The sequence below is a fragment of the Phyllobates terribilis genome, unplaced genomic scaffold, assembly GCF_046119375.1.
Source record: "Phyllobates terribilis strain yellow unplaced genomic scaffold, ASM4611937v1 Scaffold_4__5_contigs__length_816908805, whole genome shotgun sequence".
In the NCBI taxonomy this organism is placed as follows: Eukaryota; Metazoa; Chordata; class Amphibia; order Anura; family Dendrobatidae; genus Phyllobates; species Phyllobates terribilis.
The window spans coordinates 500,887,056-500,911,830 of record NW_027362764.1 but is presented as its reverse complement, the minus strand read 5'-3'; the positions used below and the strand labels follow the sequence as shown (position 1 = coordinate 500,911,830).

The window sequence follows — 24,775 nt, the reverse complement described above, 5'->3', positions numbered from 1 at the left end:
AGAAGGGCGGAGCAGGATTAAATAGGCCAACAAGGTCATGTGACCAGCAAAGGAAAAAAAACCTAACAGCAAGGTTCTAACACGTGAGGCCTCCCAATGTATCTGGCAGGCGCCGTGCGGCCTCTCGCTGTGTATAGATGGCTCTGTGCGGCCTGCAGCTGTATCTAGGGGGCGCTGTGCGGCCTCCCGCTGTATCTGGGGGGGGCGCCATGCAGCCTCTCACTGTATCTGGGGGGTGCGCCATGTGGCGTCTCACTGTATCTGGGGGGGCGCCGTGCGGCCTTCTGCTGTATCTGGGGGGGCGCCGTGCAGCCTCCTGTTGTATGTGGGGGGCACCGTGCGGTCTCCTGCTGTATCTGGGGATGCAGTATGGCCTCCTGCTGTATCTGGGGAGCGCCGTGCGGCCTCCTGCTGTGTATAGATGGCACCGTGCGGCCTCATGCTGTGAAAGATGGCGCCGTGCGGCCTCCTGCTGTGTATAGATGGCTACGGGCGGCCTCCCGCTGTATCTGTGGTGCGCCGTGCGGCCTCCTGCTGTGTATAGATGGCTACGGGCGGCCTCCCGCTGTATCTGTGGGGCGTCATGCGGCCTCCCGCTGTATCTGGGTGGCGCCGTGCGGCATCCCGCTGTATCTGGGTGGCGCCCTGCGGCCTCCCGCTGTATCTGGGGGCTGCCGTGCGGACTCCCGCTGTATTCGTGGGGCCTTCTGCTGTATCTGGGGGGCCCTGTGCAGCCTCCTGCTTCGTCTGGGGGCACCATGGGGCCTCCTGCTGTGTCTGGGGGGCGCCGTGCGGCCTCCTGCTGTATCTGGGGGGCATCGTGCGGCCTCCTGCTGTGTATAAATGGCTACGTGCGGCCTCCTGCTGTGTATAGATAGCTATGCGCGGACTCCTGCTGTGTATAGATAGCTACGCGCGGCCTCCTGCTGTGTATACATGGCTTCGTGTGGCCTCCTGCTGTGTATAGATGGCGCCGTGCGGCCTCCTGCTGTGTATAGATGGCTACGTGCGTCCTCCTGCTGTGTATAGATGGCTACGTGCGGCCTCCTGTTATGTATAGATGGCTACGTGCGGCCTCCTGCTGTGGATAGATGGCGCCGTGCGGCCTCCTGCTGTGTATAGATGGCACCGTGCGGCCTCCAGCTGTGAATAGATGGCGCCGTGTGGCCTCCTGCTGTGTATAGATGCACCGTGCGGCCTACTGCTGTGTATAGATGGCACCGTGTGGCCTCCTGCTGTGTATAGATGGCACCGTGCAGCCACCTGCTGTTTATAGATGGCACCGTGTGGCCTCCTGCTGTGTATAGATGGCATCGTGCAGCCTCCCGCTGTGTATAGATGGCCACGTGTGGCCTCCTGCTGTGTATAAATGGCTACGTGCGGCCTCCCGCTGTGTATAGATGGCACCGTGCGGCCTCCTGCTGTGTATAGATGGCTACATGCGGCCTCCCGCCATTTATAGATGGCACCATGCGGCCTCCTGCTGTCTATAGATGGCACCGTGCAGCCTCCCGCTGTGTATAGATGGCACCGTGCGGCCACCCGCTGTGTATAGATGGCTACGTGAGGCCTCCCGCTGTGTATAGATGGCACCGTGCGGCCTCCCGTTGTGTATAGATGGCATCGTGCGGCCTCTTGCTGTGTATAGATGGCTACATGCGGCCTACTGCTGTGTATAGATGGAGCCGTGTGGCCTCCTGCTATGTATAGATAGCTATGAGCGGCCTCCTGCTGTGTATAGGAGGATTATGTGGCAGCTCATATTGTATTTAGGGTCTCATACTGTATATAGGGGATGTCAGCATACCTAATTGTGCTCAATATTAAGTGATACAAATAATGTAAAAAAATAATTATAATTAATATATTAATATTGTGCAGAATTAATTTCACATGAACTATCACATGATCTATCAAAGGGGGATCATGTGACATGTCACGTGATACATCAGATGTATGTGTTTGTGGGGGGGGTCCACGCCTTCTAAACTGCTCGGGGCCCTTGCTACTCCTAATCCACCCCTGATTACATCACATGACATAGCATAGCCAAACAGGAAGTACTATAACAGGCTGAATGAAAGCCGAAGCAAGGAATGTATCAGCTATTTTAGGGTTATTTAGAATAGTCTGAGTTTGTCAGAGCTCACAGCTCAGCAATAGAGAAGGGAAGAGGAAGCCCTAAAATAAATTCTACAGACAGTAATATGTTACATAGCTGTAAAGTGAAAAATATGAGTGTGGTAGTCTGCGAATAATACAAAAGTTCAATTGATTGGAGGAGAGCGAGATAAAAGAGCTGCTAGCAGCAGCAGTGTGATTGATCAGTGATATGTTATTGCTGACATCTGCCCTGATGCATTTAAATTACCATTACACATTTTTTTCTTTACTCTTAAAGCGCTAAAAAGCAACAGCAAAGCAGCGCACTATATTTTTACAGAAAAACAAAAACCTAAAATCAATCTTATTCAGAGATGGTGTGGTTGCTTGTCACAAGCAACTGTACAGAGTTTTTGCATTTCTTGTGAAATCCCATTTGTGACGAGGGGAGTAATTGTTTTTTAAAAAATACAAAAGAAAATTCCCCAAAATTCAAATGCTTAACTGCATCTGCCTACCATACAAAGTGTGAATTTTTTTTTGCACATCTGTTTACCAGCCAAATTTTACATTTGGATATAATACACCAATACAGAGCCCTGATGCTGGTGCTGGTTTTTGGACGTGTACCTACCAGACGTGTACCTGCCTAGTATTTCCTATGATGTAATTTTTATGAAGGGGGTTACATTTTGTTAAAAAAGTAGAAATAAATGTAAAAACTTAGACATTTAACTATCCATTGTGTTTTTGCTCACTAGTTTTACAGTCCAATTTGACAACCATACATGCTACACCTATAATCTGGCCTTCTGACACATTTTGCTTTCTATACACGTACCATCTACTCAGCATTTCTTGTCACATCCTTTTTGGAAAGATTTGAATAATTGGGGTTCAAAAAATTGTAAAAAGTTACTTATAGTGTTGTACAAAATGTATGGTAAAAGAAAAAGTGACTATTGCAATAGAGGAGGTAGTGTAAAAGTAGAAAAATTACGCACCATGACTAAGAATGTGCGAGCCACTAGAAGAAGCAGAAGCACCACCACAACTGGTACCAGCCATCTCGGCAGAACTTGTTACAAACTCATGCCACAATTGGTCTCATTTGCCTTTGGAAGCGCATTAGAGGGGAAGAAATGTGGGGGGTTATTGACTATATGGCACTTCACTTATCTCACTCACAGCAGGATGATGTTACCTCTGAGGGCTCATACCCCTATATGAGAAAAAAAAGTTCCATTTTCTGGACCGAAAAAACGGACGAGTGTCATGCGAATTTTAAAAAGGAACATCCGTATGACATTCGTTTGTCATGCGTATGCAATCCGTATGCGATGCGTTTTTCACAGAAGATAGAAATGCACAATCAGCCTTGATTTGTAGGGAATTGCAGTGTGCTATCCCTATATAAACCCCTTGAAGCAACATGTCTGATGCTGAGCACATCCATATATTCTTCAGGATAGAATAGTCATTTTTTTGCAAATAAGTATGGCTGCTAGGACTCTAAGTTTGGTTCCTACCGAGGAGCTCCTCTTCAACTGGGTGTTATCCCGCGAGTATGGGGTTGGATATTCTCCTGTTGTTGCTCTGAGGAGGCGGCGTAGATTTTGGGCGCATCCACTCCTCACCCAGCGTCCTGCAATAGGGCATTTTTCCAGGCTATATGGATATCTACGCAGGCATCCTGACAAATTTATGGCCTACACAAGAATGTCACTCGAGACTTTTGATATTCTGATGGCGGAGCTTCGTCCAGCCATTACGTTTCATACTTCACGTTTTCGTCCTTGCATTTCAGTGGAAGAATGCCTTCTGCTTACCCTAAGATAATTTTATTGATTTATTTTATCTAGTTAAAAAATATTTGTAATCTATGTGTTAAAAATTCTGATGTAGCATATGTTTTTACTTCATATGACAAAATTTGGCTTGAAGAAATATTTACAAACCATCAACTCTAATCGTTGTAAATTCTCAAAATCTATGCTTACATTTTTTTTATTTTGTTAAAAATTTTAGGTTTCTTGCAACGGGAGAATCTTATGCTGCCCTACATTTAGACTTTCTCCTTGGTAGGACAACAATTTCAAATATTGTGAAGCACACCTGTTCACAAATCTGGGATCGCCTTAAGGAGAAAATGATGCCGGCGCCAACCCCTGAACACTGGGAATGAATCGCATTAGGAATGTACCAGACTTCTCAGTTTCCCAATTGTGTGGGTGCTTTAGATGGGACGCACATCTGGGTCAAGAAGCCGCCAAACTCAGGGTCCCAATACTACAATTATAAGCAATATTTTTCCGTAGTGCTGCTGGCATTAGTTGACAGCAACTACAATTTTATAATTGTAGATATTGGGGCCTATGGAAGAACTGGAGATTCTCGAATCTTCAGTTCTTCCTGAATGGATCGGCGGCATAAGGACAATCAACTGGGTGTACCACCCCCACGAAATCTTCCGGCATCAGCTGGTCAGCCACTTCCTTATGTAATAGTGGCTGATGAGGCATTTCAGCTTTCACGTTATGTCATGAGGCCTTATCCTAGACGCAGTCTTGACAGACGTTGTAGGATATTTAATTACAGGCTTACTCAGGCACGGCGTCTGGTAGAATGCGCCTTTGGCATTTTGACCTCAAAATGGAGGGTATTGCTTAGTGCCCTCCAGTTAAGCGAGCAAAATGTCAATTGTGTCATTAAGGGCTGTGTAATACTACACAATTTTCCCCGTATCCACGATTCGCCTGTGTCTGTATCTGTGGCTGAGAGAGGATTGGCTAACAATCCTGGTCCAATTGCACAGGCTTTGCCCAGACGCAGAGATCTTTCAGGCCTCAAAGTCCGTGAACTTCTTGCAGATTATTTTCTGATGCCTGAGGGATCCATACCCTGACAAGAAAATCTTGCCATATAATGTGTCAAATATTCTTGTTCTTGAATATGACTTTACTTATAATAATAATAATAATCAGGCTATGTTTTGTTTGCTTAAAACCTAATGAAATGAATGCACACATTCCTTATTAAATGAAAAGCCACATTTTGTGATATCAACAAAAAAGCAACTTTACTTTTTAAACAACATTTTTAAATAAAATAAGCCTTGTTTTGGCACAGCAAAAATGTATTTTCCTTTGACAAACCTTCATTAATGTAATCAATCACACTTAATTATAATTGTAAAAATAAATTATGTCATGTGGAGGGGGAGGGTGGTGTTGAGGATGTTTGGGGCTGGGGGGGTTGTCGTGAGGTTGTAGGCAATCGCACAATGTTTGCAGGGGGGTGCGATACGGGGTGGGTTTTTTGGCTCTTGACTGTGCCCATAAGCTTCTGGAGGATCATATGCCCAACCAGGAGCATTTTCCGAATGCCAGGAGGCTCTTTTTCTGCGCTGCTCAATAAATGAGTCTTGCTGATGTGCACCTTGATGCCAACCTTCACCTTGGCCATAAAATTGTGAATAGGTTGTTTGTGACACATGGTAGGACTGGTCACTATACAATACACTATAGCCTTGTGAGGGACCACATGCCCACATGCATTGTGAGGGACCACATGAGGATACATTGGTGAGTTTCTATGTGGTTGCATAGATGATTGGTGGGCATGGACTCTAAGATATCTTGTGGTTGGCGGATGGTCAATGATGCTCTGCTGACCTATGTCAATAGTTTGGCCAGTGATCTGAGTGTGGTCTGACTGAGTATGATGAACAGTGGAAGAAGGAGGGTGTCCAGAGGCTGTTGAAGATGGACCAGGTGACGAGACAGTGCTCGATGTTAATTGTCTCATAGTTTGGGTTTGATGGGTCCTTACAATATATGCAAAAATGTTGTGTGGGGTATTTGGTGGGATGGCAGTATTGAGAAGGTGTAACATGGCTGATTTTGTGGGCAGCCTTAATTGTGGTGGGATTTGGCATAGGTGCTGAGCCAAAATGCTTCGGCAAAATGCTTCCTCACCATCACCTGATATTGTGTGGGAGATGTAGTCCATAACACGACTGTTAACCTGACGTCTGATAGCTTGATTTTCCTGCTCCCTCCTTCGTTTAAGTCGCCAGGGTACTGCAGTCGCCTGGGGGGAAATATCAAGGGCCAGGGTTGGGTTGCTGCTTCTGGCCTGCCCTCCTTGCTCGGTCGGAACGTGACCTTGTGACGCTGGGACAGGCTCCTCCTCTGCAGATTGGCCAGGAGCATCCTCCTCGGATGGTCCTGGAACTTCTAGTTGGGACTGGCCAGGCTCGGCCTCAGAGCCTGGGTCACCTTCCGGTAAGCTAGATTTCGTTCTATATGAGAAATCGACACATATTAAAAAATGATCGCTTTTTTTTTTTTTTTTTTTTTTTTAATTTTGCAAAAACAACATTTGATTAAACTTATGGTCTTAAGTCCGTGATTGGTGCCCAAAAATTCAAGCGGCTCATGTAGAGATATGGCCGTTTTTTCCCACCTCCTGCACCACTTTTCTGGCGATGCTGACGCTCCCTCCTATACTTGACTCGCCCCCTGGGTCGTGGGACACTCGAATCCGGGCAATAGGGGAACAATGGGGGTAGTAGTGGCATCCCGGTCCGTGGCTCAGGGTGGTCAGACCAATGGTAGTCCCTTTATAAGTTTTAAGTGATGTCCGACTACGCCACCCGTGGATTTGCGGTCATTAGGAACCGCCGCTGCAGGGTAGACCGCTGGAGCTGATGGTGGGTGCAGCTGGGGTGGTGTGACTCCCCACGGGAAGAGTGCAGCCCCAGGGCAGTGTAGTGGATGGTGGGAGTGATGGTGGTGAGAGTCCCAGTACCGGTAGTGCTGGAGGAGCGAAAAAGCACACAGACAACGTCCTGCAGTCCAGGGTCTTTACTCACGGTTAATATCCAAGTCACCTCAGCTGGCAATGACTGCCCGAGCCGTGCTGCGTCCACCAGGTGAGGGGCTCGGTCAACTCCCAGGCAGCTCGGAAGTATGGCTCAGGACCCCGTTCAATCCTTCCTCTGGCCTGCCTCACCAGTGACCCACTTTTGTCCAGCTGCCGCGAACTTGTGCGGGTAAACGTGGATCCCGTTCGACGCTGTTCTATATGGTGCCTTCCTAGCAGGTTTAATGAGGTGTCGCACCAATAAATGATCACGACGTCCTGTCTTTGGCTGAGGGTAGTTTCTCCTCCACCAACTTGGGATCCGGCACCCTTAATCTGCCTGACCCTTCACCCTGTATTCTCGTGGGTTCTTAGGGTCCCTCCTTCCTTCTTGTTCCTGAGCCCTTCTGTTTCTTTCTCTTCTTTTCCCTTCTCTGTTCCTCCTTCTTCTCCTTTCTCGTGGAGCTAGGCTGAGAAGTAATCCCAGCTCCCCTTCACCTCCTCTCTCTTTCCACTCTCCTCCTCGGCCTCTCTCTAGGCCCACTCTGGAGTAGAGCTCCTACAGAGCCTCTACTCCCTGTCTTCTCCTCTCTCTGCACAGACTGTCCTGAACTGACTGACCGTCCTAAGATGGTGCCCACCTTTTATACCTCCCTCTAGCCATGAGCCCAGGTGACCAGCAACCAATGGGCTCCTACCTACGCTAAGGAACCGTCCCCTATCTGCTCCTACATCACTGGGTATTCCTCCTCCCTCCCCACTCCAGCCAGGGACATGGTCTGTCGTACCTGCATTTCTGTCTAATGGGAGTACCGTTGAGCTGTCCCTCGGAAATGGGGTGAGTGTGCTGTATGCAGCTAACGGAGCCCTGGTCCATACTCCATCCTCACCCGGGAGTGGAATATCACACCTCTGGCAGAGGTGCAATACCCCTGTAGCGGCCGAGCCTTCGGGGCGCTACATACTGATCGGGACAGCTTCGCCATCTGCGTGTCACATCATTCACTGCAAAAAATAAAACATGTAGGTAGGGACATGTGTACACTTACACGTAATGGCACTTTAAAACTTGCAAAGGGGACAAGGTTTCATTTAAAAATCAAAAAACAAGCAATACAAATACTAAATGGACAGGAAAAAATAACAAATAATATTGAAGCAATATAAACACTTGCTCATTCCCATTTGGACATCCGAGGGACTTTTGGAAACAATTGCATACATATGTATGGCCACGATGCATCCTTTACATTCCTATTTTGATATCTGGAGTCATGTGGATCCCACAGTTTGGGACTCTCCTGAACTAATACTAACAGAATCTCAACGTTAATTGAATGAGGCACATCTTCTTGCAACTAAAGTCCGTGGAGGTGTGGCACATGAAATGCTTTCTCACAGGATTTTAAACCAATCCTCCCAACATTTCCTTATGTTTCACTTCCTGTCATGGGATGATATATGTGTTTTTTTTCAATTCTGTTACTACGTTCCGTAAAAACGGACGGCATACAGATGGCCCATATGCTGTCTGTTTTTTTTTCTCGCACCCATTGACTTGCATTGGCGAGTTTCGTCCGATATACGCGGCAATACGCAGCATGCTGCAATTTTATTCTCAGTTCGATTTCAGCTGAGACAAAAATCACAGATGAGATGTGACTCCTAGAATAACATTGGTCTGAGTGCAATCCGATTTTTTTATCGGATTGAACTCGTCCGTTTTTCTCGCAAATGAGTATGAGCCCTGACAGCGATACCCTCAGTTGAGTCAATGTTCTTCAAAAAATGGTCTTACTGATCATACATGGCTAAGAGGTTACATTTTTGGACTGTTTTTTTACTTTCACAAAACATTAAAAGTCTGTCAGTGTGCTGTGATATTAAAACAGGCTGTTGGTTACTACTGGATTACCATATATCTATGGTGAGATCACTTTGACATTACTAAGGCTGTGTTACAATCCTAGTGTCACGGGTGTGTCAGAGTTGACAGACAGTTAAACGATGTCCGACTGTAGAAGGTCGCTGCGTTTGGCCTTACAAACATCTCCCAGATCCTTTTATGATTCCTCTCTTAGGACCCAGCGATGATCCTTGCTTTGGGATTATAACTTTCCCTTTAGGACCCTGAGGTATCCTCACCTTTCTGCAGTTAATCAGCACTTCCTTGCTGTGTAATTAAATTCAGATTGCTCAGAAAGTTGCTGGTAATAGCATGTTATACCTATTCAGGCTTGGGAGTCTAGTAGTTGGCTAGAATTACCTTAGAGTTCCTTTGTGGATTGTTGCCGTGCTTTCTCTGGTGTCATCTTGGAGCTAAGTGTATTCTCCTGTTTGTTTCCCCTGTATGTACTTTAGTTTTTAGTGGGGCTGACTCAGTGCTCACCCCTTCCGCTCCCTACCTAGGGCCTAGCCTTAGGGTCAGCTAGGGCCAGGTTTCCTGCTTGTTGATAGGTGCAGAACCTATTTAGGGTCTATAGGGGAGCTAGGGTTTGTTGTTTAGATCTGTTTAGGGGTCTCCACTCTCCCTTTCCCTAGTTTTAGGGCTCCCTCTCCTTTTCCCATCGTTATGCGCTGGGTTCTCTTCATACCTAGGGTGAATGGACCTTCTTTAAACTGATGTTCAAGACACCACACAGCTGATAAGATGGAGCATCTTCCAAGAGTTCTTCGATTGCCTTTTCTTCTCTTTTTGAGGGAAACTGTTCCATGCTGATCTGTATTAATACATACCTCTGGACTGATCCCCTGGGAACATATTGGACTTATATATGAGACCCTATGGGGAATGCTGTTATATCGATGCTCCACTAAGTTATTTTACTAATTTGATTGGGACTGAGAGTGTCCTGCCTAACCTGTCTCTTATTCTATAATTTGGCTGCACGCTCTCTGTCTCTTGACTCTATTTTCAACACATGTCCCCCTCTCTAACTTTGGTGGAGCGCGTGTTCTCCGGTCTCCGGCTGTCCCGCGCGCGTGTCTGGCTGTCTCCCTGTCCCTGGCACGCCTCTGGGGGCGTTTCCCTGGAGCGTGCCCGGGACTTGACGGCTGCTATACACCAATTAGCTTCTTCCTCATCTATCATGTGACTAGATGTGGGCGTATATAATCAGGTCCTGTTAGGTACACTACACAGCGCCTCTTGATAAAGAAAAGCGAAACGCGCGTCGGGGCACGTTCCTCACTGGTAGCACTCTCTGTGGCTTTCCTGGCATCCTGCGGGCTCTCTGTCACCCGTGTTTACTTAGGCTGGGTGAGTTATTTCAACTACGTCCTGGGTGCTTGTTGGACTATGCAATCTATAACTATATGGTGCAGGATACATGTACATTTAATTCTCTGATCTGCATTTTATCTTGGCTACTATTTAATACTTTGCGATTTTGCACATGATATTTCTTACCATATTTATTGAGCCGGTTTTTGTCCCATAATGGGTGAATTCCCTTATTAATGTATTGCCTTTATTTTGGCTATATACCTATGTACTGCTCCTCTGCCTTTATACCTACATACCTACATACCTTTAGTTTTGGACTGACCAGCATTTTGATTTCCAGGAAATGCCTTGTTTCTGGCACCTTCTTTCCTTATCCCCTTGTTTTGTGATTTTCATATAACTTTTATCACTGTGATGATGGATTATAAATAAAGATTCTGTCTTTTTGCTAAACTACTCTTCTGTTCTCCTGTTTCCTTTATATATTATATTTGAGTAGGCAATACGAACCTGGTGCCTGACAATATGTCTTAGCACCATGTTTCGTTTTATAGTATGTATCTGGCCAGTTTTTCCCCCAATTGGAGGCTTTGCAGTATTGTGATTCACCATCAATCAATTTGCTGCAAATCAAATTTTTAGGAAAAATTCATCAAACCTTGCAAGCTCGAATTTCAAAAGACTTAATCATCTCTAATGTCTTCATCAGACTTGAAAATTTGAAGTTGAATTTGCTGTTAATTTACAAAAGTGAATAGAGATTAGCGATTATCTCCGCAATTGTGACCTTGCACGTTCTTGCGCAGAACCGTACTGAGCCTCCTCAGACCTAGAAGTCCTGGCCTAGCGTGAGGAGGCTCGGAGATTCAGTGCTCACAGTGCTGATAAGAAGTTGCGACAAGGAACAGACAGATGATGGTAAGGAGCAAAGGGGCCAAAGAGGTGAGCGGTAAGGTGAGTTTGCGTATTTTTTTTTCTTCGTTTTTTACATCTTACGTTTATCATGCTCTGGGGTCTCTACAAACCCCAGATCAATAATAAGGGACATTGAATAACTTCTCTGCAAATCAAATTTCCTAGGAGAATTCAAACAAACAGGCAAATTTAAATTTTGCTGATCTGCTTATATCTTAAAGTGAAGCTTCACTGCAACTTCCACTATGAACATTTTCTATCTATGCTTAAATATTTGTAACATTCTTATCTAATCCACTGTTTTGCTTGTATGTCTGATGCAACACTTTGCCTCCAGCTTTGCTTTGCCATAGGTTACTTGATAGTCGATAGATATATTTTTGCACAGAACACCTTACTTCTATTTCATCATTCATACTAGATGTTGTGTGAGCTGAGCCGTCCCTGACTGACAAGGATGGGAGTGGATTGACTTGGGGCAGCGGCAACGTCATTGGCTGTACAGCTCTCCCACTGAATCAGCAACAGTTTCACGCTGCATGCTGTGGCTTACTGACAAGCTGTCAGCTGACAGGCTTAGACAATGTACAACCCTGACTATTGATAGGGGAGGGGGGAGGAGAGCGAGTAAAGCACTTCTGATGATGTCATAAAGGAAGAGAGCCAAGGAAATACACACAACTATGCGACTGTACTTGTTGGGGAATGTCTGCACCTAGTTAAAAAAAAATAAAACTGCAGCAGACTGTCATTGGCATGCATCTCAGCAGGATGCTTTTTAGCTATTTTATTTCCCAAATGGCAGTTCTATCTAGACGCCTACAAGCTAGGAGCACAGGAGTCTTGAAATATGCTTGTAAAGTAGCGCAGGCCAGGATCAATGCTTAGCCAGAAAGTTGTACATAAATTTCCCTGTGTTTACTCGCCCATATCCCAGAAGGGCCAAGATATCCTTACATTGCAAATCAATACAAAAACAGAATACAAGGGAGCAGACACTGTGAACGGCCATTCAATCTGCACTAATGTGACGCTCCGCCTGGAGTGAGCTGCCGTCTGCTGCAAGTGTGTCATCAAGAAGTGACTCAGTCATACTTTCTTCCTCGTCTTAATATAACACCTTTACATCACACCAGGGGAAAGGTCAAATTCATTTTTTTTTCTCGGGGGTCACAAGTACTATTTATACTTCCAGGGCAGTTTCATTTCCTAAGTGTAAGTATCCAGATGGCTGCCAAGTAGTCTAACAGGGAGCAAATTGACACAAATCATGTGTATATTCGCACATATTAATTTCCACTTAAAAATGAGTTAAACATACTTCTTCGAAACATGTCATATGTTTTAAGGAAAAAATGGTGACTATGATATTTCTAGCATAGTATCAGTATGGTGATACGGTTGAGTGCTCTGTGAGGTTGTAGAAAGAGGACATCTGCACATGTATGTGGAGTATCTCTTCCCATTGTGCTCATCTCATGTGTGCTGCCCTGGCTTACCAACCAGTATTGCAACATCGATGGTCATATCGATAAGCATTGAACACAACAACATTACCTGTTGGGCAGCACGGTGGCTCAGTGGTTAGCACTGCAGCCTTGCAGCACTGGGCTCCTGGGTACAAATTCCATCAAGGACAACATCTGCAAGGAGTTTGTCCCCATGTTTGTGTGGGGTTCTCTGGTTTCCTCCCACACTCCAAAGACATACTGATAGGGAATGTGGATTGTGAGCCCCAATGGGGACTGTGCCAACAATGTAAATTATCTGAATTGTAAAGTGCTGTGGAATATGTTGGCACTATATAAATAAAAATATTTTTATTACCGGTATGCCAATGGTGGCTCAGAGGTTAGCACTGTTGCTTTGCAGGGCTGAGGTCCAGGGATCAAATCCCACCAAGGACAACATCTGCAAGGAGTTTGTATGTTCTCCCTGTGTTTGTGTGGGTTTCCTCCGGGTTCTCCAGCATCCACACTCCTAAGACATACTGATAGGGAATGCAGGTTGTGAGCCCCAATGGGGACAGTGCCGATAATGTCTGTAAAGTGCTGTGGAATATATGAGGGAGCTGTACAAGTGGGCATAATAAATAAAGAATTTCCAGCATCATCCAATATCAGGAGCAGGTGAGTTACATAACTCTTTTCATTAGAGATAACTGTATCTTTAAACGAGGTTTTGTTTAATTGTGCAACGTCTTGTCTGATCTCATTGGGCTCCAAAAATGTTAAACCCGCTGCTATTTCCTAAATGACGTTGACATGCAAGTCCGCACTATTCATCCCTGTGGACATTGAGCTTGGCTTTCCCTTACAATTCCTACTCTACGACTCTCCTCCACCCCTTTCTTTTTCCAACAGAAGCACACACCCTGTCGAAATCAAAGCACACACTTTCAAAGTTACTTTACGTTTACGCTTCCTACTTTCTTCACTATTTAAAAATGCAATATTTAACTCGTCCATCTCCCCTTTAAGACGGTGCAACATGGCATGGATTTTTTTTTTTGCATGTCAGGCTAGTGAAAAGCGCGGTAGAAAGGGTTAAGTGAGACCGCCCCAGCTCTGTTGTGCGTATGCAATAATCTGTGTGGCTGCCTTGGCTGTCTGCCAAAGTGTTGCCTTGCCTCCACACACTCCCCCCCCCTTCCTCCCTTTTGCATGAAGTAGGATCCTTGAGCTGTTGCAGAGGCAGCCAACTGCTCCATATTTGGCTTCTATTACACATTTACATACTGGAGAGAGAGAGCTGTACTGCAGACATCATTTCTACTACAGTAGAGGAGACATACAAGACCTGTCTTACTGCGAGAGGGGGGGGTAGAGTAACACAAAAAAAAAAAAAAAAAAGAGGCAGCAGCTCAGACACCCTCTTCAACCAACAACCTCTCTACCGCACTTTACAGTAAGTCCATTTTTTCCTCTTTGCTCTTTTTTGTCGAATGTGGAAATATCAGCAGACAAGACGCTTCTATACATGCACACGTATTCCTGTGGATATTTATATACAGTACAACCTAAGCGACCATAAGCTGGGCTTTCCGTTCCTGCTTTGCAAGCCTTGAAAAAGAAGCAGCAGCAAACTGTAATCATCCGGAGGTACAAGCGTATTCTCTCTTATTATTTTTTTTCTTTTTCACTCTCGGTGTCTTAGATCGGTTAATAATTGTTCTCAATAAGGGTCGAGGAATAAACTCGGTCGATTAGACAAGGGTGAGTATTCTTTTTGTGGATGCGATGGGCCTTGACAGTGTACATTAACCCTTCCTGAGCAAGAGCCGCCAGTAGTGTTGTGTGGAGTTACAGCGGTTAACATTACTAGTAGTAGGGAAGAGATCGGTGTGGTTACCACTTCCCCTATGGGGTGCGGAAAAGAGTCGGCAAGGGGAGAGCCTACGTGTGAATGTGTAAGAGAGAGAAGACTTCACGTTTATGTCACCTCTGTGAATCCCCTCCTCCTGCTGTCTGATCTATCAGTCTGCTCCTGTACAGAGACCACCTGGTACCACATTACTGGGGGCAGTCAGCTACAGCTCTTTATTTCTTTCATTTCACTCTTCACGGTGATTGAAGCCGTCACTGGTCATTTATTAATTCAGAAAGAGCAGGGAAACAGACGTGTAGTCTGCACCTGGCCTTATATTTAGCAGGTCGGTAAATATTCTACTTATGCTTTGCGTGAGATCTAAAGTCGACTCGGCCAAAACTAGACCCTAGGAGTGAAGAACAAGTTTGTATCAGATATACTAAAGTCATATTACAAACTGTTTGCAAAAAAGTCTTTTATAGTTCACTCCATGCCTATAGGCCCAAATCTTTAATACTGTAGGGAGTACAATTGGGGGAGAAGGGTTTATTCAACCTACGTTACTATGTTAGGACTTTCCTATAGTTCACATTTATTATATATGGGAGGTGGGGCAGACACCACTTGTTTGAGATCAGAAGTTTAAGTCCCTGTTTTAAAGTTAAGGCCTAATGTCTCCAGTAGATAAAAAGGCCGGTCTTGAGCCCTTTAAATGTTCTCTGCTCAAACCCACTAAGCTAGGCTACACATGAAAGGCTTCCACCGGGCCCTCCTGGAGAACAGTACGGACCCACTCAATCATTCAGACACCTAGTTGCTGCCCTTTAATTATTATTTATCTAATAGTATCATAAAGCAGTGCTAAAGACATAAAAAAGTATAAATAATCATATTAAAGTAGGAAAAAAAAAAACTACAAACTTAATTTTAAGCATTTCCAATCGGAAGGTGTTAAGGGGTAGACACAAGAGGTGAAGGGATTTAGTTATTTTATAGTTTTGCATCAATAATAAAGAGACCTTAATATTGCATAAATATATTGTTGTAATAATAATGAATATACAAGGAAACATTATACCTTGCTATAGAGCTACTAAGATAAGGATGCATATGTCACGACGTACTCCTTTTAATAGGATGTGACCAATACATAATTATAGTGTAGTGAAAAAGCAAGAATGAGTGATCCTGAACTGGGCAAGCGAATATATCGCCCTGGACGATGGGTACGTGAGAGTGAAGAATGATGGTCTTCTCATTGGTCTGGTCTTACAACTGTCTGTGTAGTATGTACGTGAAGCTCAGTGAGTAAGCATAGTGAAAGAGCTGTGTGTAGTGTAGTGTAAAGCTCCCTCCTCCCAGTGGGTGAGTACAGTGAGTCAGGCGTAGCTGGGAGGAGGATGCGGTGTGTGTGAAAGGAGACAGGGCCTCGGGGAAAGCTCAGCTAAGGGAAATGCTGCCTAGCTATAGCAAGGACAGACGTGTAAGAGAATGAGCAGATTGCATGACACAAGAGTGTGGATGAAGTTGTCAAGCACATTCTGAAGCCCTAAAGGTTTGTGTCAGCCATGGACTAAAGACTTGAGAAAGACAAGTGTCTTTAAATGTAGCCTACTGTCAAGGTAATTTCATTTTCTTGTCTCGGGCTTCTTGTCGTTCTGGTTGCAATGGGTTAAATCTCCCACCTGTAATCTCTGTGAGGTATCGTTCATTGTACCCGTTGTTCATATGTGCAGTCTAAAAGTCATTTCCGTCCATATTTGCACAAAGTGAGACGTTTCGGTGTAAGATTTTTACCCTCGTCTATGCAAGGGCTCATTATATCTGCTGTATAAAATAAATTGTACGTATATTATAATCATCTCCGAACAAGCGTTACAGACAGTTTAATTGTAGCCGCCTTGAAAGCTGCTAAACCCTGTTCATATCACAGTGTCATTGCTCACACTATGGGGGGTTTCCACCGTTTCCCAGGAAACAGGCTTTTCCGTAGAGTGGGCCCAAATCCTTCTACAAAGAAATAGGAGTACACGTACATATGAACCCATTCCTAGAAATGAAACCGGGGTCCGCCGCGATTTGATGCAAGCTGAGGAAAATCTGTCAGTCCTGCCCAGTGACCTCTTTCAGCGTGAATCAAATCAACAGTTAACTCTCCATGTCCTGGTGCTGGTCCATGGGCAGAGGACACTAAGGCCTATAGCTGATGCTCGGCCTACAGATGTAGTCTATCTAGGCCTTCTACAATGACCGCACATTGCATTATTCAAGAAATCCATTTTTTGTGCCTGTCGGTGTTTCCCCACAAGGGGATGCAGCAAACGTTATATGTCTGTACATTATTCACACAGATATGCTGCAAGCTGCATGTGCTAATGAAGCGATTCATGTGATAAATGGTATCTGTGGGCATAATACTTTATCCGGTGAGATAATAAATGCCATTTGCAAAGTGAAAAAACTACAGTAATCTGCGATGGACAAGCCAAAGGCCTAGTTCTTAGAACTCTCTCTCTAAGGGCTAAAATGCCCCTTTAGCTGTGTGATATCACAATGCTGCTTGCTTCATAGCACTACACGTAAATTCCAATATTACTCCAATTTCTTAACGGTAGACAAGGCCCCCTTTCTGTGTATGTGAAAACTAATACAGCAGAAAAATGTTATCTGAATTATAACTAAGGAATAAAATGCCGGTCTTCATCTTTTAGTACCTTTTAGAAAGAATATGTTACAATAGGGTTTACCATGCAAAATCATGTTGCATGTGCTGCTGACACATACACAGACACACACACGTAAGCGCACATACGCATATATACTCACAAGCATACACACATAAATGAGTACACACACGTAAGTGCACACACATGCACATATACACACAAGCACACACACATGCACAACACACAAGCACATATACATACAAGCACACACACCTGCATACACACACACAAAAATGAGTACACACACAAGCACACACGTAAGTGCACACACGCACATATACATACAAGCACACACACCTGCATACACACACACACAAAAATGAGTACACACACAAGTACACATATGTAAGTGCACACACACACACATATATACACACAAGCACACACGCATAAGTGCACACACACGCACATATACACACAAGCACAAACACAAATGCACACATATAAATGAGTACACACAAGCACACACACATAAGTGCACACACACGCACATATACAAACAAGCACACACACGTAAGTGCACACACAAGCACAAACACAAATGCACACACATAAATGAGTACACACACAAGCACACACACATAAGTGCACACAGTCGCACATATACACACAAGCACACACACACACACACATATACATACAAGCACACACACATGCAAACACACACATGCAGACACAAAAATGAGTACACACACAAGCACACACATGTAAGTGCACACACACGCACATATACACAAGCACACACATGTAAGTGCACACGCACGTAAGTGCACACATACGCACATATACACACAAGCACACACACATATACACACAAGCACAAACAAACATAAATGCACACACATAAATGAGTACACACACATAAGTGCACACACTCGCATATATACACACAAGTACACACGCACATGCACATATACACACAAACGCTTACACACACATGAGCTCAGATGTTAGCGCACACCTACATATACACACAAGCATACACATGCACACACATAAATGAGTACACAAACACGTGCACATATACACACAAGTATACACAAGTCGGCCCTGTATAAGCTCAAAGCAAAGAAACTTGCTGAAAGACTGGACACTGCCAGAATCTGCTACAATATACCAACTCCAGAAGCAAACCTTACTCCGCTCTCCTAATCCCGCTGGTTACATCTCCATGTTGTGGGTATGGTTTTGCGGGCCAATGGGTGCTGTGTGTTTCTGACATCATGCACCTCTGTTCATCTATGCTATGATCCAATTATTTATGATGTGATGTTAAACTTTTTGATATAATAAAATTATCCACTGTTTTCTACCATTTAGCTCCTCTATTCATCTTTGTTTGACATAAACACACAAGCATACACACATGCACATATACACACAAACGTGAGCACAAACACATATACACACAAGCACACACATAAATAAGTACACACAAGCACAAACACACATAAGTGCACACACACGCATATATACACACAAGAACACAAATATAAATGAGTACACACACAAGCAGACACACTCGCATATACATGCAAGCACACACACATGCATACAGACATAAATGAGTTCACACACAAGCACACACATACAAGCATGCACACACATAAGTACAGACACCCACACACACATAGCATATACAGTATGTTACTCCATATCATACTTATGCCATAACTTTATCGCAATAATAGCATTAGCAAAAACAGTGGAAAAAAATATCTAGAATAATATTATTATTAATTATATACTTAATTATATAGTACAAATACCCGAATTTTTTCCCTTTGTGCCACTTTTAGATTACAATAGGTTTGATCAGATAATTGATTGGTGGCTGCATGCAGTAGCTGATAACTACAAGGCCTATTTTTTCACTTCTGCTGAGTGGCTGTCAAACAGTGCACACTACAGAAGAGGATCAGAATTGGAAATGTTACCTGTAAATTCTAAAAACAGTAATACGAAAAATCATGTTTTATTTTTAATTACACCAAAAATTCTCAATTATTGTCACAAACATACTATCATATTTTTAGAATATTGTTACTAGTTTTCTAAGCTTGGACAGTAGAGGACACTAATATATTGTGTAGCTTAGATTTCTTTTACTTCCAAACAATATCCTCATATACAGTATGCTTGGTTGACAGAAGAAAAACAAATTCAATAGGGTAAATCTGTGGCTTGTCCATGCAATGATGAGCATGTTGTGAGATTTAGCAAGTTCATTATTCTACTCATAGTATTTATGTTACCTGTGAATGGGGCCATGGCAATAATTACGGAATGATGGCAGAATCCTGATCATGGACTAACTTATCTAGGTATTTTTATCACAAGTTAAGGGGACAAAATATTTATTTTTCAGTGGATGGCCAAGGGTGTTACTCTGACAGTAGCCTCCATATCCCACCTTAACCATGTGCAACGCGGATAATGGTCTCATGCAAATAGACATTGCAGGTAACCCAAAACGAAATAACCATGAGTTCGACAACAATAAGTATTATTAAAGAGTATAATAGTTAATTGATAATGCCAATAAAATGACAACATAATTTATAAAAGGATGATAAAAAAAAATAGTCCTCACAAACGGAACTATGGAACATCATGGATCCCTGAGAATCAAATATTATATATTCCACTGAACAGCAATAAAGTTCAAACAAAATGCAAGCACACTTAATGTCAAACCCCAAGCAGGCTTGCAGATATGACAGTGCAAAGCATGATCTGGAAGCATAGAATACACAGAATAATCCAAACTAATAAATAGATTTCTGTATATGTTTGCAGAAAAATATCAACCGGAATCAATGCCCTACATTAGCAATATAGATAGGGTCAGTCATCTATAAACATGAAGCCTATATAGTAGAAAAGAAGAGTCCGGAGGAAAACAAATATAAGGCCACGGCTCCACTATCAGTATTTGGTCAGTATTCACTCAGTATTTTTTTTCAGGAGTGGGAGCCAAAACCAGGAGTGGGTGATAAATGTAGAATTGGTGACTTGTTTCTGTTATACCTTTTCTCTGATTGTTTCTCACCTGGTTTTGGCTCCCACTCCTGAGAAAAAATACTGACCGAATACTGACCAAATACTGATAGTGGGGCTGTGGCCTAAGAGGCAAAAAAGCCAAGTGTTAATTGAAAGGAATCCAGATTTTCACCAGGTTCATTGAGCGTTTCGTACAAAGTGCTTCATCAGGGTGTTCCCTCCATGTACGCTCAATCTTTGGTGTTCTGTTTGATTTAATATGCCATTTATCTATTCGAACAATGACAACTAATGAGTGTCCTTAGACTATTGGCCATTTTCAAGCAGAGCAGAGATGATAGCTTCTGGTAATTCAGGAGTAATCTGACACATTTTCAGTAACAGAACGCTAACACATTGTTTTTTATTTTTCACTATATATATACACAGACACATATATATATGTACATATATATATATATATATATATATATATATATATATATGTACATATATATATATAAAAGGTATATATAGAGTGTGTATATATATATATATATATATATATATATATATATATACACACAGTATATATATGTATAGATATATATATATGTTCTGTATATTGATTATAACCTTAAAAAAATAATGTATATATATGATTTTTAGATTTAAAATGTATTCTTCAATATTGTTGGCTCTTAGAGGAAAGATTGTTGTTGGCACTATAAACAATTAGAAGACTGTTACATAACTACACTAAACTGTAGTGCAAGAGAATTGGGAAGTCAAATCTATTTATATTAACCTACACTGCTAGTGTACCATAAAGCATTTAAAATTCAAATAAACAGTATAAAAAGTAAAAAAGTATATATATTTTTATAAAGTTTAATCTCTTATGTAAGAAGTTTCTGACATTTCTGAGTGCGGTCATCAATATCTATCTAAGAATCTTTGCATTTTGTTTCAGTTTTGCTAAAATAGCCCAACGAAGGTTAAATTGCAGTTCACTCGTAGATATATTTCGGAGCATATCACATCATCCACTACATTCAGTACAGTCAAAAAGTCAGGTAGTGTCCACTCAATGCACAAAAAAATGCAAACGAACAGGAAAAAAAAACAACTGAAAAGACATTCTATTTTTAAGCTATGCAGAGGGGTTTTCTTAGATCCTATGAGCCCAAGCAGCATTTATCAAATGTGTGCAGGGATTCATGTTTTTCAGTTTTGTTTTATTTCTCAAGTCTCTAGAAAACCTCGTGTTTATTATGTTCCATGTCTCTTATTGCAAAGAAAAGAGCAGCTCTGTAGGGTAAACTGTAACTCCTACAATAGAAATAGTGGTAACTTTTACTCTTTATAAAAATCTTTCCAAAATACTATAAAAAAAGAACAGGAATCGTGTTGAGCTCTACTACCGTTTTTTTATTTTGTTGCCTAAATTTATATTTATATGCCTAAATAATCGAATACATTTCTTATCAATTCTATACATTTTTATACATCTACAAGAATTTCTCAGTAAAGGGAATTAGTAATTTGCCGTAATTACAGCACTGATATATAAAGCTGTGGAATAGACATGTAGGGGAACACAATGGCATTGTGTCCACAGGAAATATGCTTCCCTGAGTATTTACAACTATACACATATGTAGATGGCTCTGATAGCTGTTATGTCTGGAATAAATCTGGTCGGTAAGAGCCAAAGATGAATCGTTCACCATAGGCAACAATATCCGCCTCTGCTCTGCCAGACAAAAAAATGGAGAAATTTATGAAAACAAATTTAATCTATAAATGATATTTTTAAATTAAAAGTTAATTTTTCTATAACAAGCGATAACATTTCATAGTACTATAGTAGCAGCAATAAGACAATAAGTCATTACTTACGTAATATTTCTCATCAGTTGTCTGGACACAGTAGGGATAAATATTTAGTTGGCCACTCTTTAACTATATCGCCTCATATGCATATTAATACTAACTTCTTAGTACCATATATAAAACTGATTGTGGTGCACATATCAGCTTAATATTGTTAGGAACTGTCCCAATTCTCATGGTCTGTAGCTTGATATACATTCTCTTTGAGTGGTTGGTTTATCTTTATCAGCATTCTGCCAGCATTATAGGTGCTGAAGCTGACATTCCCTCATTTCCCATCATTGATTGCTCTTGCCATTGTCCAATGGCATTCTGGCCGCTACCTGAGAGCCCACATCTCCTTTTTGACAGAGAGTAGAATGAGAGCATAGACAAATATTTATCACATTTCCTGTAATCTCTGCCTCTGCTTGTAAGGGTGGATTACGCTTGACAACAGGCAATAAACTAAGCTAAATACAGAAGGGAAATACCTAGTTGATGGCACTTTAGAGTAACTTTTTTGGGGAGAAACATTAGGTAAATAAAGTAGTTAGATATTTTGCTTGTCATTACATTGGTCATCAGATAAGCCCATGTTTAAAGAGACAACAGTGACGATTTAATGACAGTGGCACACATCCTTGTTCAAGCTGCACTTTACAACTCCTATATAACTATCAGCACATATGGATGTCCTTCAGATGGTTTCCCTTGCTTAAGACCTTCCTCAATTAACCAGAGCGAAGAATTGCTGCAATATGTAGTTTCCTCTTTATTACATGCTGTAACATGGTTACTCATTCATTTAAATGTGTGTTCTGTAATGTAATGTTTTCACTGAAGGCTTATAAGATTAATCAATGGCAGGTCAGCATTTAATTAAAGTGGTTGAAGACAGCCCCTTCCCTTAATTCAGAACCCAAATCATTTTCGGTGGTGCTCCTCTTCAGACTTGCCTTCGAACTAAGATGATGCTGAATATTAAACAATACATTTTCAGAAAACTGCTTGGCCCCATTGTACTATTTGGTATTAGACTTAAAGCACCACTCCAGCATTTTTTTTTTATTGAAGTGCTGGAGTGGTGCTACTATTGTACGTTCCGTGTCCCTAGTCTTATACTTATCAGTCGCCATCTTCATCTTTTATCAGCGCCACTCCTGTCAGTCTCCAGCATTTTTGTGACCTGCCATATTGCCCCAGTGTTTGTTGGGAAATCCGGAAGTCACAATTCAATCTAAGTCTATGAGAGCCAGAAGGTAGGCCAAAACAAGGCCCTCACAGATTTACATTGAGTGCTTGTGACCGGTACCTCTGACTTGTGGTCAATCAGAAGTTGCAGTAACAAGATGGTGTTGTGGGACTGGAGCAGGGCCAGGAAGGGCTGAAGATGGCGGCTGGTAAGTATAATACTAGGGCATGGGAATTTAGATTAGTAGTACCACTCCAACGCTGAAAGAAAATGCTGGAATAGTGTTTTAAAGGGGTTGTCCTGTTCAAATCAATAAGTCTGCAGTCACTCTGTGTGACTGCAGACTTATGAATCCCCCAGCGCAGGCACTGGGCGCTCCGGGGATTTGCCGGTTTCTGAGCTGGGACTGAAGGGTATGTATGTGTTATGCATACTCTCGGCCAGAATCCAACTAGTGGGCGCAGCCTTGCTCCATACACTTGTTGGATTACCGTTCAGCTAACAGCCTTCTCAGCCGGATCTCCCATACATAGGAGTGCTTATTTGGCTAAGTGCTCCTGTGTCCTCTATGAGAAAACAGTTGGCAAACATGTCTGGTGGCTGCTTATTTCCGGGAGACAATATGATCAGCAGTCCAAAATCAGAAATGCCCATTTGACATCTCCACTGACGTCAGTTGGCCGGCGCTCTCATACACGTTAGATTGTTGGCTGAACCCATCGATATCTGCGGGTTCAGCTGACAATAGTCTAATGTGTATGGGAGCCTTTAGTACATTAGAAATAAATAAGAGTTGAAAGGCATTTGTCATATTGTTCAGGGTCAATCTCTCTTTTAACAACTATTCCCATGTCAAAAAAGCAAGTAGGCCTTTTATATGACAAAAGTAAAGATGGAGAATAATATACATGCAGTGGTGGCACTATCCTGTTATCTAAAAGAGAAACAATCTCTTACTACAAAGGTTATAATGAAGTGGCAATCTGTAAAAAATGAAGGTATGTAATGTATGTTTAAGGTCTGGTTCATTAGATCAAAGGGGGCTGTTGCCTTTAGTAGGAACCCAATATTTTTATGATGCGAACAATCGGAGGAAAATTCTTTCACAGGTATTCAATGATGGCAAAATCATATTGATACATACGTTCACTATAAAGAGGTTGTACTGGATTACAGAAAAGGTTTTTTTTATCATAAAAACAATTTCTCTCCTGTCTATAGGCTATCTCTAGCATTGCAGCTCAACCATTTTCACTGGAATAGAAATGAGCAAGATACATCCCATTTTTTCAGAAAAAAATAACTTTTTGTTCAATCCTGCATAATCCTTTTAAGGCAGATCTGTCAATACATTCCAGAATAAATCTCTTAGACCTGATAAGACTGGTATGCTTACTTTGAAAATCCATTTGAGAATGGCTGTATAATCCCAATATTAAAATGAGCATTTTATGAGTTCAGCTAAAGATTGTGAGAGTCTTAAGTATATTCAGCCTCCTCCCCACCCAGCCTGACTGATAGCTGCGGCTTGCACTGAGTGGCAGCGAGGAGGGACACTGAGGAACTGTCAATTATACT

The 24,775-nt window shown here is 42.5% G+C and overlaps 1 protein-coding gene across 4 annotated transcripts in view; it reads left to right on the top strand.

Annotated features, from left to right (window-relative positions):
• The first annotated feature begins 13,733 nt into the window (after positions 1 to 13,733).
• The window catches only part of ATXN1 (ataxin 1), a 379,017-nt gene continuing 367,975 nt past the window's right edge, over positions 13,734 to 24,775 (top strand). The window contains exon 1 of one of the 4 annotated variants that reach the window (XM_073678801.1): positions 13,734 to 14,017. The gene's annotated coding sequence lies outside the window, so the exon portion shown is untranslated. Of the gene's footprint in view, positions 14,018 to 14,038; positions 14,212 to 15,482; positions 16,042 to 24,775 lie in introns of those variants that run through there. The other 3 variants (XM_073678804.1, XM_073678803.1, XM_073678802.1) reach the window with 3 other exon arrangements.